The sequence below is a fragment of the Sinohyriopsis cumingii genome, chromosome 7 (assembly GCF_028554795.1).
Source record: "Sinohyriopsis cumingii isolate HCF-2022 chromosome 7, ASM2855479v2, whole genome shotgun sequence".
Lineage (NCBI taxonomy): Eukaryota > Metazoa > Mollusca > Bivalvia > Unionida > Unionidae > Sinohyriopsis > Sinohyriopsis cumingii.
In genome coordinates this window covers 127,157,297-127,171,605 of record NC_142967.1, presented here as the reverse complement: position 1 = coordinate 127,171,605, position 14,309 = coordinate 127,157,297, and the positions used below count along the sequence as shown (strand labels likewise).

The 14,309-nt window shown below is 34.3% G+C and overlaps 1 protein-coding gene across 5 annotated transcripts in view; it reads right to left on the bottom strand.

Annotated features, from left to right (window-relative positions):
• The window catches only part of LOC149796087 (roundabout homolog 2-like), a 394,782-nt gene that overhangs the window by 112,418 nt on the left and 268,055 nt on the right, over positions 1–14,309 (bottom strand). The window lies entirely within an intron of this gene.

The window sequence follows — 14,309 nt, the reverse complement described above, 5'->3', positions numbered from 1 at the left end:
AAAGATTCCATATCTCTGATTTTGTCCCCTTTTTTGTCTTAATTATGCCCTCTACAAGAAAAGAAAAAAACTGTTTCATTCAATACTTCTATCCAGATGGGATCTGTGACCCATTTATCCACATGGGATCCGTGACCCGTTTTTGCCTATGTCCTCTTAATGAAGACTGAATGAAATGGTGACCTCATCGAAAGCTCCTAGTAAGTGAAATTCGATGTCTATCTTATTAGCTGACAAGGGAAAATAAATGTCAATGTGACTATTAAATTCTATAAATTTAATAAATCCAGTGGTGTTAATACTTGATTGTAAACCTTACAATCTTAACAAAAATTCAAATTCCATTTTTCATTAATTGCCTTGACAGCAAATAATTTATATTAAAAAGCACTCTCACAAATCCATGAGAAGAATGACCGACAAAATGCACATTTATGAATTTCAGTTTCATTATCTGCTAAAGACATCACAACATTCAGCAACTGTTGAAAAAAAAAACAACAAAATTATTACAAACTTTGTGCAATGTACATATTTAAAACTCAAGAAATCTAAACCGTTCCTTATCCTTGATTTCCACTGGGCTGACATGAGTTTTTGATGCAATAACTTCTTCACAGTGGGATCTTCAACAATTCTTGTTTTATCTTGGGGGAAAAACTCACCTTTTGGTGTGGTGTTTGAGACATTATCATATAGTACATCCCAACGATCTACTGACCAGTTTAACCAGTTGAACCATAACACAATCATACCATAAGACTTAATCAGGTATAAAGCATGTATATTAATTGTTACAATTCAATATCATTTTAAATCATTTTCAGCCAGTCACTTGTGACACAGCATCTGTACACATGGATCACACTGCAGGGTACTGTCACAGTTTGTCAATTAGCATCCTGTATATTACATCCTCTTGTTGGTCAGCAATTGTTCCAAAAAGAATACCATTCACTTCCATGGGACCCTAGAATAACTTCCAGCAGTGCACTTCCACTGTATTCAGAACTATTTATTTCATGAAAAGATAATTCTATCACAATTCATCTTATGCTCAAATAAGTAGTGACATTCCTTCAAAGAATAGCGCCCATGGGCCAAAACAAAGATGCATGTTTCCTATTGTACTAGTTTTAAAATTACGGTAAGTTGTTTTGGGTTTACGTTTTTAAACATTATTGATATTATTATGATTAGTATACATAATGTACTAAGCGTTTCAAGTACTGGGCTAAACCGGCTCAATTAGATGCAGAAATCAATTTCTGGATTTATCTTTTCTAAATTTTATTTTACCCTGTGGGAAAAAATGCTGGTGTCAGCAACATAAAACAGGTATGGTCAGCCGACCCAAAACAAACATTTTTCTTTTGGCATTCATCAAGAATTTTACATCAACTGATGTACATCACTGCATCCAGCACTATCCAAGTTTCCTTCTGGTTTACCAACACAGTACATGATACTCAAACTGTGACCATTCTCAAGTGAAACTTGCCTTCCAAGTGATTTAGTAGGGCAGTAAATTTACCTTCAGGTCAATGAAACTTGCCTTTCAAGGAGCTGGCAGGTCAGCAAATTTATCTTTCCAAGGGTTATGAGGGCTTCAAACATTGAAGTCATCTTAATTTTGACGCAATGTTGAAATCATGGTTCTCCTCAAATTAAAAAGCCTTTAAAATCGGTTACTATGCTAGAAAATTTATCTGCAGATTAAAAGGCCTCCCCTGCACCATGCCTGTCATTCTCAATTTAACCAGATTAAAATACCTCCTGCAACATGCCTGCCATTCTAAATTCAACTGAAAACTAACAGGTCTCCTGCACTGTGACTGTCATTTTAAATTTAACTGCAGACTAAGACATCTCTTGAACTATGATTGCCATTTTAAATTCAACTAAAAATTTAAAGACCTCCTGCACTGACATTGTCATTTAAATTTAACTGCTAAGATACTTCCTGCAGTGTCACTTAAATTTAACTACAAATTTAAAGGCCCCCTACACTGACACTGTCACTTAAATTTAACTACAAATTTACAATGACACTGTCACTTAAATTTAACTACAAATTTAAAGGTCCCCTACAATGACACTGTCATTTTAAATTCAACTGCACACTAAGATGTTTTCTGCACAATGCTTGCCTTTTTAATCCTTATGAAATCTGCTAGGTTTCTAAAACCAGTACTTTGAAAGACAGGTGTGTGTAACCATTAATATTAATGATGGCCGAGAATCCTTAAAGCCAAAATGCTATCGTTACATGCCAAAAGTTGTATATTCCAAAGTATAGGAATAATAGTCCTAAACATGGATGGGTTCCATTAAAACCAGGTAACAATGACATTTCATCACATTATGAGCCATGTTACTAATTTCTCCATCAAACTGAGAAACCATGCCATTTTTTTGCATGTCAACAAATGAATCCAATGTTGATTGGTGACATCTGTTGGTCAACCAATTTCAGTCAAAAACTAAAATGCAAAGATTTGATGATGTCATCATTATAAATATAAGAAGTCACCATGCTATGTCGGATTGTCTTTAGCCCACGTTTGTGGTTCAAAGTATTGCTGCACACCAGCTAATCACCAATAGTCACCCAAGTCTTTTTTCAAATAATGCACGTTTTTCTTCTCAGATCCACTTTTAAAAAAAGTGGGCATGCCTCTTCATTCTCTCTCAAATCGATTTGTGTACCACATGTGAATGTTCTTTTTTTTAGATTTGTCACTAATGGAATTTGCAGAATGTATCTCATCACTACTTTTGGAGTACTACTAAAAGAAAAGAATTACGACTAAATTAATGGTGGCATCTCTCAACTCTAAACTGAATATTTAATTATTTTCTTACATCTAACATCTGATTTCAAAGAACAGTTTATGTCAGATAACTTTTGTAACAAATAATTTCCTTCCTTCACAACTTTAGTAAGATTGAAAGAATAGTGAAATTTATGAGAAATGGCAGCATTAGGGATTTAAATTAATAATGATTTGCTGTCTTGGTGGTGGTGGGGCCTGAGGAACAAAATAAATAATACAATTTCAAATTACTTCTGTCACTTAAATCTTGTATGGTTGTCTGCATTTGCTTGATTTGTTCCCAAACTATTTGAATTCCTTAAAATGTCAATTTCACTCAGCTGTGTTGATATTTCTTTATCTGCTTTTTCGGGTTTTTCTTTTTTTTCCTAACACATTTGTTCTTATCAATGTAACAGCTATCACAACATGCAGCATGAAAACTGAACATAAGTAAAAGTATCCAAAAGAAAACTGAACAGAACATGTCAGCACGTAACATCCACATGAAAACTGAAAAGAACATGTCAGTATGTAACATCCACATGAAAACTAACAGAAGTACATGTACAAGTATCCAAAAGAAAACTGAATAGAACATGTCAGTACATAACAGCCACATGAAAACTGAAAAGAACATGTCAGTATGTAACATCCACATGAAAACTAACAGAAGTACATGTACAAGTATCCAAAAGAAAACTGAATAGAACATGTCAGTACATAACAGCCACATTAAAACTGAACAGAACATGTCAGTACATAACATCCACATGAAAACTAACAGTAGTACAAGTATCCAAAAGAAAATTAAATAGAACATGTCAGTACACATAACAGCCACATGAAAACTGAACAGAACATGTCAGTACATAACATCCACATGAAAACTAACAGAACATGACAGTATATAACATCCACATGAAAACTAACAGAAGTACAAGTATCCAAAAGAAAACTGAATAGAACATGTCAGTACATAACAGCCACATGAAAACTGAACAGAACATGTCAGTACATAACATACACATGAAAACGGAGCAATGCAAGTCAATACATAACAGCCACATGAAAACGGAGCAACACAAGTCAGTACATAACATCCACATGGTAACAGAGCAGCACAAGTTAGTATATAGCAGCCACAAAATGTTCAAACTTTACCCTTCCTTACACAGTATAATTATAGTTACAATATGATTTACCCCAGCCTGAGTCAGCTACGATGGTGTTTCCTTGGGCAAGGCACTTTACTCCAACTGCCATGGCACTAAATAACCTACTTATGTTCCTATGCCATAAAACACCAAAACCAAACCTTCCTTACATAGTATAATTTTACTTTCCCTTTGTGACATACAGTTATGGTATACTTTACCCTTCCTTACAGAGAATAGTTGTACAGTTACAGTATGTTTAACTCTGCGTTACATAGAATAAACAGTTACAATATACTTTACCCTTTCTTACATGGAATAGTTGTACAGTTACAGTATGTTTTACTCTGTGTTACATAGAATAGTTGTACAGTTACAGTATGTTTAACTCTGTGTTACATAGAATAAATATACAGTATAATTTACCCTTCCTTGCATAGAATAATTGTAGTTATGTTTTACTCTGTGTTACATAGAATAACTACAGCTACAGAATGTTTTGCTGTTCCCAAAAAAAGAATATTTATACAATTACAGCATATTTTACTGTACGTTACACAGAATAACTGTACAGTTACAGTATGTTTTGCTGTTCATTACACAGAATAGCTAGTTACAGTATATTTTACTGTTCATTACACAGAATAAATGTACAGGTACTTTCTGCTTTACTGTTCATTACAGAGAATAACTGTACAGTTACTGTATGTTTTACTGTTCATTACAGAGAATAAATGTACAGTTACTGTGTGTTTTACTCTTCATTACAGAGAATAAATGTACAGTTACTGTATGTTTTACTGTTCATTACAGAGAATAACTGTACAGTTACTGTATGTTTTACTGTTCATTACAGAGAATAAATGTACAGTTACTGTATGTTTTACTGTTCATTACAGAGAATAAATGTACAGTTACTGTATGTTTTACTGTTCATTACAGAAAATAACCGTACAGGTACAGTATGTTTTACTGTTCATTACAGAGAATAAATGTACAATTACTATATGTTTTACTGTTCATTACACAGAATAAATGTACAGTTACTGTATGCTTTACTGTTCATTACATGGAATAAATGTACAGTTACTGTATGTTTTACTGTTCATTACACATTATAATTATCACCATATCCTACATAGCATAACGATACTGTTACAGTGTTACAATAAAATGACAAAAAACAATTCTAATCACTACTGTTTAATCATTTAAGACATTCATTTTAACAAGATGACAAATATGTATAAACAGGACTAGTGTGACAGTCTGAACGATCTAAGACTGCTTGGAAGATTCAAACAACCAGCCATATGACAATCTGAATGACATAAGACTGCTTGGAAGATTCAAGCAACCAGTCATGTGACAATCTGAATGACCTAAGACTGCTTGGAAGTTTCAAACAACCAGTCATGTGACAATCTGAATCATCTAAGACTGACTAAGTTTCAAACAACCAGCCATAGGAATTTCCATAATTAAATATAGATCATTTAAGAGCTGCAGCACAGCTATATTTATCCATAATGTTTTGGTTGTTTCTCAAGCCCATTTATCTTAAGTCTGTAACAGCAAAACAATGGATGATTTGCCTGCTTCATGCCTAGTTCATCTGGGCATGAGCTACTTGGCAATTGCCAGTTACAGGATGCTGCCTTTATATCAGGTAGATTTTACTGTAAATGTTGTTAATCAATATTAATCAATTATCAATCCGTTATTATGAAATACATGTAATCACTTAAGTTTAAGTTGACTCCTAATACAAACAAGCAAATCTATAAAGAATGCTTGAGCTTGTGGGAAAAAGATTTCTCCAGATAAACCCTATTATTTTCTCAAAGATCGTAGTGGTTGAAGTAGGGATGGGTGGGATGCAGTAGGGCCAATAACTGGCTTACTTTCTGAGGAACCAAACAATTTTTATCCATAAGAAAATGGATGTCTAGAAATACAAGTTTACCCTTTGAATCCTTGTCGATACATTATATTATATCATAAGACTCTTGTTAGAACTCGGCTCATATATAAAAAAATGAAAACCAATTTTTTTTAGGGCAATAAGTATTCTGGCATTTAATCTGGTGATAACCAATTAGGAGGACATAGGTTTCCATTATGTACCTTCACTAAAAGAGGCTCAGTCCAATTTCAATTGGCAGGGGGGGGGAGGGAACTTGAGCTCTATCTAGCCAGGTTCACAAATGTTATATTAACATCAGAGGCACATATAAAATTAATTAATGTTGTCAATAGATCTTCATTGATAACCCTTCATACTGATGGATTCAGCTTTTGAATATTGGCTGGGAAATATAATTACAATTTCTTTCATGGTTTTGTGGCTTTGAAATTGTTGATTCAAAGAATTGAAACTGAATACACTGTCAAACCAATTTGCTACAAATCAGAAGTGATGGCTTGGCTATCTGTAATCTACTTCAACATATTTGGTGTCCCTCTCAAGAGGGAAAATCTTTGAGAGTAAAAAAGGCTTTTTTTCTTTCTGTAGAATGCATTCAAGTCTTCACAATACAAAAAATGTATAAAACATTTAATTCCCCAAGGGTGGAAACATTTCACAGTTGTCATATAAAGCAATTCATATTAAAAAGAGATATTCATTATAAAAGGTATGCTTCAACTTAAGTTTTTAATTTTCGTACATGTCAAAGCTGTTACTTGATTGGTGAATCTAAAGTCTCATCTTGGTGTCCGTCAGATCTGTGCTATGCCAAAGATATAAATTTTAATTGGATTGCTGTGTGTGTGTGTGTGTGTGTGTGTGTGTGTTGATAGATGGATGAATGTAAAGCAAGTTATATTCAACACAGCATGTTATAAACACTGTTAATACTGTCGAGAATTATTCAAGATGTGAAGTTGTACAAGCTTTACACTGTTGAGAATAATTCATGACAGCATGTTGTAAACACTGTTAATACTGAAAAAAATATTACAGCAAAAAACATTCAAGACAGCATGTCAGAAAACCTGTTACTACTGGAAAGAATCATTAAAGACAGCAAGTTATAAAAACTTTTAATATCGAAAAAAATTCCCATTCAAGACAGCATGTTATAAAAACTTAAAATACTGGAGAGACTCATTCTGAACAGCAATTTATAAAAACTGCTCATACTGTGGAGGCCCATTCATTATAAATATAAACTGAAGACAGGGTTACACCATGCCCTCAGAAATAATCAGGAATATTATCAAAAAGTGCTTTGTGTCTAGTAACACCAGGGTTTCTCACAAGTCTGTCTTGTAACACCAGGGGTCCGTCATGAGCCTTTGATTTATTTCAGTGTTATCAGGTGAAGTGTGAAGTTGCACAACAAAATCATATCTCATTCTCAACAGCTGAATGAAACCATGCTGGTTCATAAAAGCTCTTTGATGTAGAAGTTTGTCAGTATTGTTCAGAATTATGGTTGATTGACCATTTTGCCACATGTTATTGTGTCACTAACAATTTCCCTGTCATTATGACCAATCTTATGGTAGTACAGTAGTATAGTGACCAATCATGAAGTAGTACAGTAGTATAATGACCGATCATATAGTAGTACAGTCATATAGTGACCAATCATAAAGTAGTACAGTAGTATAATGACCAATCATATAGTAGTACAGTAGTATAGTGACCAATCATAAAGTAGTACAGTAGTATAATGACCAATTACATAGTAGTACAGTAGTATAGTGACCAATCATAAAGTAGTACAGTAGTATAGTGACCAATCATAAAGTAGTACAGTAGTATAATGACCAATCATATAGCAGTACAGTAGTATAGTGACCAATCATAAAGTAGTACAGTAGTATAATGACCAATCATATAGTAGTACATTAGTATAGTGACCAATCATAAAGTAGTACAGTAGTATAATGACCAATCATATAGTAGTACATTAGTATAGTGACCAATCATAAAGTAGTCCAGTCGTATAATGACCAATCATAAAGTAGTACAGTAGTATAGTGACCAATCATAAAGTAGTACAGTAGTATAATGACCAATTACATAGTAGTACAGTAGTATAGTGACCAATCATAAACTTTTACAGTAATATAATGACCAATCATAAAGTAGTACAGTAGTATAGTGACCAATCATATAGTCATACAGCACACAAGATATGAGTGGGATTTTTTTTGTCAAAAGATGGATTGAATGTCCATATGAAATCACTGTGCTGCCTACGTCTCTGCCTATCTTCGACAATCATTTAACAAATAGTGTTGTTTGCCACAAGATCTCCAAGTTAATTAGACATGAAATTCAAAATGATAAGTTGACTTTACAGGCTTGAATGTTATAAGTTTGCCATAGTTACAAGAAATTTCATTTTCTGAGCTACAAGAAATTATACATGTTTTCAAGGAATGTTGCATGTTTCTGACAGCTTACAAGGAATTTTACATTTTGTCCAGTTTTCCAGAGTTACAAGAATCTTCATTTTCCAAAGATACATTTAATTTTACACGCTTCCACAGTCACAAGTTTTACATGTTTTCCAAAACTGCAATTATTTTTTAACATTTTCAATAGCTATAAGGAATTGTGCGTGCATGTTTTCCAAAACTGCAATCAACAGTTGTAATCTGACCGAGTTTATTATATCTTTGAAGGCCATAATTTGTATCTATTTTTAGATGACTTTCATCAACCAGATCTTGGATGAGGCAGATATTAAATGAGATCCAGGAAAACAATAAAGGGCTGACTTGGCATCTGATGAGTTTATTTCTACTTTGATCGTTATCAAGCATGGAATATAATCTTTTATCATAAAGATCTTTTTTTCTCTCAACCAATCAGATTCATGATCTGAGACCAGCTTAACAGTATTCATGGATCTCACACATTATTCATGATCTGAGACCACCTTAACAGTATTCATGGATCTCACACATTATTCACCTCATCCATGGATCTGATGGATGAGAGGTCCAAAAAAAACAAAATGTTTCCTATTTACTGGTTTGAAAATTAAGGTAGGTAGGTATGTTTTTAAACACTATAATAAACAATTAGATATATAATGTAATCAGTACTTCAAATATTGGGTCAAACCGGCTCAATGAGATCCACAAATCAATCTTGGGAATTTTTTTAATTAAAATTTGTACAAAGGGGTGCTAGGGTTAGCAACGAAAAACAGGGATGGTCAGCGAACCAAAATCATATTTTTGAACCTTGGCTATGTTGTAATACTTATTTTAAAAAATATATCAAAATATGACCTTCCAAGGGTTAACAAGCTCAGCCAATCAGATGCAAGATCATCTCATTATTATGCATCCATCTGGCCCCTAGAGCAATTTGTATATGATTTTGATAACAAAACATTATATTAGAAAAAATGGGATAAAAGATGTAGCCTACAAAATGTCAGTATGTGAAATTACTAATAAATGTATATCTCATCTATGATTGAACTTGTATAAGAACTTGACATCATAAACCAATATTCAAAGTTTGATCAAATTCATACCAGAAATCTGGCCTCCCATGCAGTAACAAAATCATTCCCAATGCAAGATCACCTTAGGTTTTGCTCATTAGTTAAACCATTTCATGATATATTTACACATACATTCCATGACTATCAAATTCTGATATTAAAAAAAGTCTCCAGAATGGTAACATCCTAAGCCAAAATGATACAAGATAACCTCCTTAATGTGCGATCGTCTCACTCATTATCAAACATGTGCTAGATCTTGATGCTGCAAGCTTCTAATGAAGTCTGATCAAATCAGATTTGAGAATTATGAGAGTGATAGAAATGTCAGCCAATCAATCAGATCTCAGAAATCTGGAATCTAGAGTGGTAATAATCTCAGCCAATCTGAACCCGTCATTCGTTTGTGTAGATTTTGCTGAATATCAATGTTGTCCAAGATCTTGATGATATTAGTGGAGAATTCCAAGAATTGTCAAAATCCATCAGAAATATGGCATCCAGAAAGGCAACAACCAACTGTTAATTGAATATGGTGGACACAATGGATGTACAACCACACTGCTAGCCCACTTGGCCCTATCTCCAAGAGAGTTAATGATGATGATAATTTGGTCCTGTGTCCAGGTGAGTTAATGACAATGATAATTTGGCCCTATGTCCAGGTGAGTTAATAACAATTGTTGTCTCGATAAGGGTGAGGGACAATATCAGAATAATTAGAATGTACTTTCATATGCTGGTTCTGGGGGCCCCGAGTGGCCGAGTGGTCTAAAGCGCTCACCGTTACGGATCACTGCCATCTCACCTCTGTCTGCGTGGGTTCGAGTCTCGGATTCGGCCAATGTGGATATGTGAGAAAGCTTGCCAGTAGCTTCTCGAGGGTCGGTGGTTCTTTCCGGGGATTTCCCAGTTTCTTCCTCCACCATTAATACTGGCTGCCATGTATAGCCTATCGCGTGCTGAAAAATGGCGTTAAACCCTACAACAATAACAACAACAACATATGCTGGTTCTTGGCATTTACGTTTTGACTGTTGCCATTTCCTGTTACAGAATAATTAGAATGTACTTTCATATGCTGGTTCTTGGCATTTACGTTTTGACTGTTGCCATTTCCAGTTACAGAATAATTAGAATGTACTTTCATATGCTGGTTCTTGGCATTTACGTTTTGACTGTTGCCATTTCCTGTTACAGAATATTCAAAATCCCATTCTTCTTTTTCTGTAGAGTTTAGGAAAGCTTAAAACCAACAATCAGCAGTGTGACAACATGATGTTTTGTAACGTGTACATACAGGGTTTGTATTACCCTGATTTTACTCAGAGAAACTTAAGAAAAACATGTAATTGCACTTCTCTTGCAAAAGAAATCTACTCCATCCACTAACAGATCTCTCTGGTAACTGACAGTATCACATTGTTTGATGAACCCAAATTTTTTTTATCAAATTTTATTTATTATCATACAAATATATAAGAGTAACAATAATCTTCGAATGTAAATGAACTATTTTTTAAAAATAATTTGCCAAAATTAAAGAAGTTTTTCAATAAATGAAAGACTTGACAAGGTCGTTAAGCCCAGGATATACTTGCTGTCTGTACTCTATCATCACCTCTGACCCTTGCCACCCCATTTTTGTATATTTGGACATTTATGCTGCGGTGTAGGGTCAAAGTCCATTCCATACCGAAAAGTTGGAATTCGCCAACACCATTTGGTGTTGGCATGGGGTAACCTCTTACTAACCGGCCCATCAAACTTGAACAACCTTTCATCGAGATATACCTGCATGAAATCGATAGGAATATGATTTATTTCTCAGAAATTGCAATCACATCATTTGTTACGTCTTTAATCCGCTGTCAGACAAGATGAAAGTACATTGTTGCTGAAATTTAACCTGGATCTGCCCATCTGCATTCCTAGTCACGTGACTACACAACTCTCACAACCTACATATCAATGACATCAGAGGTCATATAAAACTGTAAAACCTAAGATTTTTCAATTTATGGTTTTTGCCTCCATAGAATCAATTAAAACTGGTAGACCACCAAAAGAAAATGAAATTCAAAGTATCTTTCTCTGCTAATGAATGATAATTGTTGATGATGATGAGTTGGAATCAAAATAACACAACAGACTTCTATAAATAATTTAATATTTTTGTGCAATATTATTTTTGACTGAACATAGCCCCATTTGAAAATAATGTAGCTGTAGGTCTGGCTCCATGTCTAAGATTGAGGCTTAAATAAAGTTATAGAATCTCAAAACTGTAGGATTAAGTTCTAGTCTATACAAGAAACATTTCCTGAAAACAGGAATGCCAGCAAGGAGCCTGAGGTCTGATCCAAAATCAATGTAATGCCCAAGTCAGATAGATGGAAAATCCCTCAAATGCAGCAATGGCAGCAGGAAGTTTATTAGATGGTAGATGAAATGAGATTAGGTTTTATCAGTGAATTATCAGTGTAGCTGTTTATACACTACTGATCAGGGTCACTGTAACTAGAGCTCCTTTCTTCCAGAAAAAATATAAAATGCCTCTCTACATTTAATGATTTTTTTTTTTTTACAGAAGATGTGTTTGGTGTTGAAAGTGAAAATATATATGAGCAAGTAAAATTGATATTTTTTTATATTTTCTCTTTGCCTGGGTGTGGGTTAAAAATATAGAAAAGGTATGCATAGCTTAGAGGTCTAACTCAGCCAGGATTTCTCAGTTTTCAAAGCACTTAATTCCCTAATCTTAGTTAATTCCCCAATCTTCCCTAATTCCCTAATCTTCTTAAATTCATATATAGCCCTGTAAACATACCAATTTTATTTCCTAATGATATAAACCTGCAGGAGCTGAACATTGTAATGCAGTAATCAAAAACAATAAAGGGACAATAAAACAGGATATATACTTTAATATCTATAACACCTCCTCAAAAACCAATTTTAAAAATAGCAATTCAATAATTATTTTCCCCAAGTCTAATTTATTTCTGAAAGGAAACTATAAACTGCTTTTAAGAAAAAATGTTGTCTCTGGTATTGTCTGTTGATTGAAACAAGACAGCAGATATTGCATGCGTCTGTTGATTCAAATATGACAGTAGATATTGCATGTGTCTGTTGACTGGAATATGACAGCAGATATTGTATGTGTCTGTCGACTGGAATATGACAGTAGATATTGCATGTGTGTCTGTTGACTGGTATATGACAGCAGATATTGCATGTGTCTGTTGACTGGTATATGACAGCAGATATTGCATGTGTCTGTTGACTGGTATATGACAGCAGATATTGCATGTGTCTGTTGACTGGAATATGACAGTAGATATTGCATGTGTCTGCTGAATGGAATATAACAGCAGATACTGAATGTGTCTGTTGATTGGAATATTACAGTAGATATTATCTGTTGACTGGAATATGAGAGCAGATATTGCATGTGTCTGTTGACTGGTATATGACAGCAGATATTGCATGTGTCTGTTGACTGGTATATGACAGCAGATATTGCATGTGTCTGTTGACTGGAATATGACAGCAGATATTGCATGTGTCTGTTGACTGGAATATGACAGTAGATATTGCATGTGTCAGCTGAATGGAATATAACAGCAGATACTGAATGTGTCTGTTGATTGGAATATTACAGTAGATATTATCTGTTGACTGGAATATGAGAGCAGATATTGCATGTGTCTGTTGACTGGAATATGAGAGCAGATATTGTGTGTGTCTGTTGATTGAAATATGACAGCAGATATTGCATGTGTCTGTTGACTGGTATAGGATAATTTAACTACTGGCTTTTAAAGATAATCCTCAAATGCTGGATTTAAAGCAGCTTGTGGATGGGTTGGAAAACATGTTTTTAATTTACAAGATATTGCCTAGGTTGTATTAATGATAATCATCTCTTAGCAAACATGTCTTTTTTAAAATTCAAATTGCTGATAAACATCTCCAGATTTTCCATACATCCAATTTTATTAATCTGTAAAGATTTACTTATTTTCAAGGGTTTATTGCTATCTTGAGACATTTCAGCAACAAATTTACAACTATTACAAACTAAAATTCTACACACAAAAATACCAACAAAAACAGTGAAGTGATGTATGTGACACAATATACATTTTGCAGATTTAGGGTTGTAATCCTCAAAAATATATGAAATTCAAACCTCACAAGTGACTTAATACAAAATCATCAACAATTCATGTGGCTGTTGGATATGCTTGATATGAATAGCAACACAGAATTGGGTAACCCCATTCACAAACATCTCAGCTGGCACAGTACTGGGTAGCCCCATTCCAACAAAAACCCAGCTGACACAGAATTGGGTAGCCCCATACTGCAAACATCCCAGCTGACACAGAACTGGGCTAGCCCCATACCACAAAAACCACAGATGACACAGAATTGGGTAGCCCCTTAACAAACACCCCAGCTGACACAGAATTGGGTAGCCCCAAACAAAAACACCTCTGCGGACACAAAACTGGATAGCTCCATAACACAAACACGCTAGATGACACAGAACTGGGTAGCCTCATATCACAAACACCCCAGCTAACACAGAATTGGGTAGCCCCATACCACAGACTCTCAAAAATGACATAATTTAATAGCCCCATACCACAAACACCCCAACTGAAAGGGTTGGCAACTTCAATAAATATTTAATAGCAAAACATAAAGTCAAAATTCAACGTCTAGCTGCAAGATGCTTCATCCTAATGCCAATATAAATGTAAAACTAGGATGTATCGATTGAATCATGGTATTTAGATCCTTAATTATTTGTATCAGAAGATGTTAGACAGCTGTATAAAGCTGTT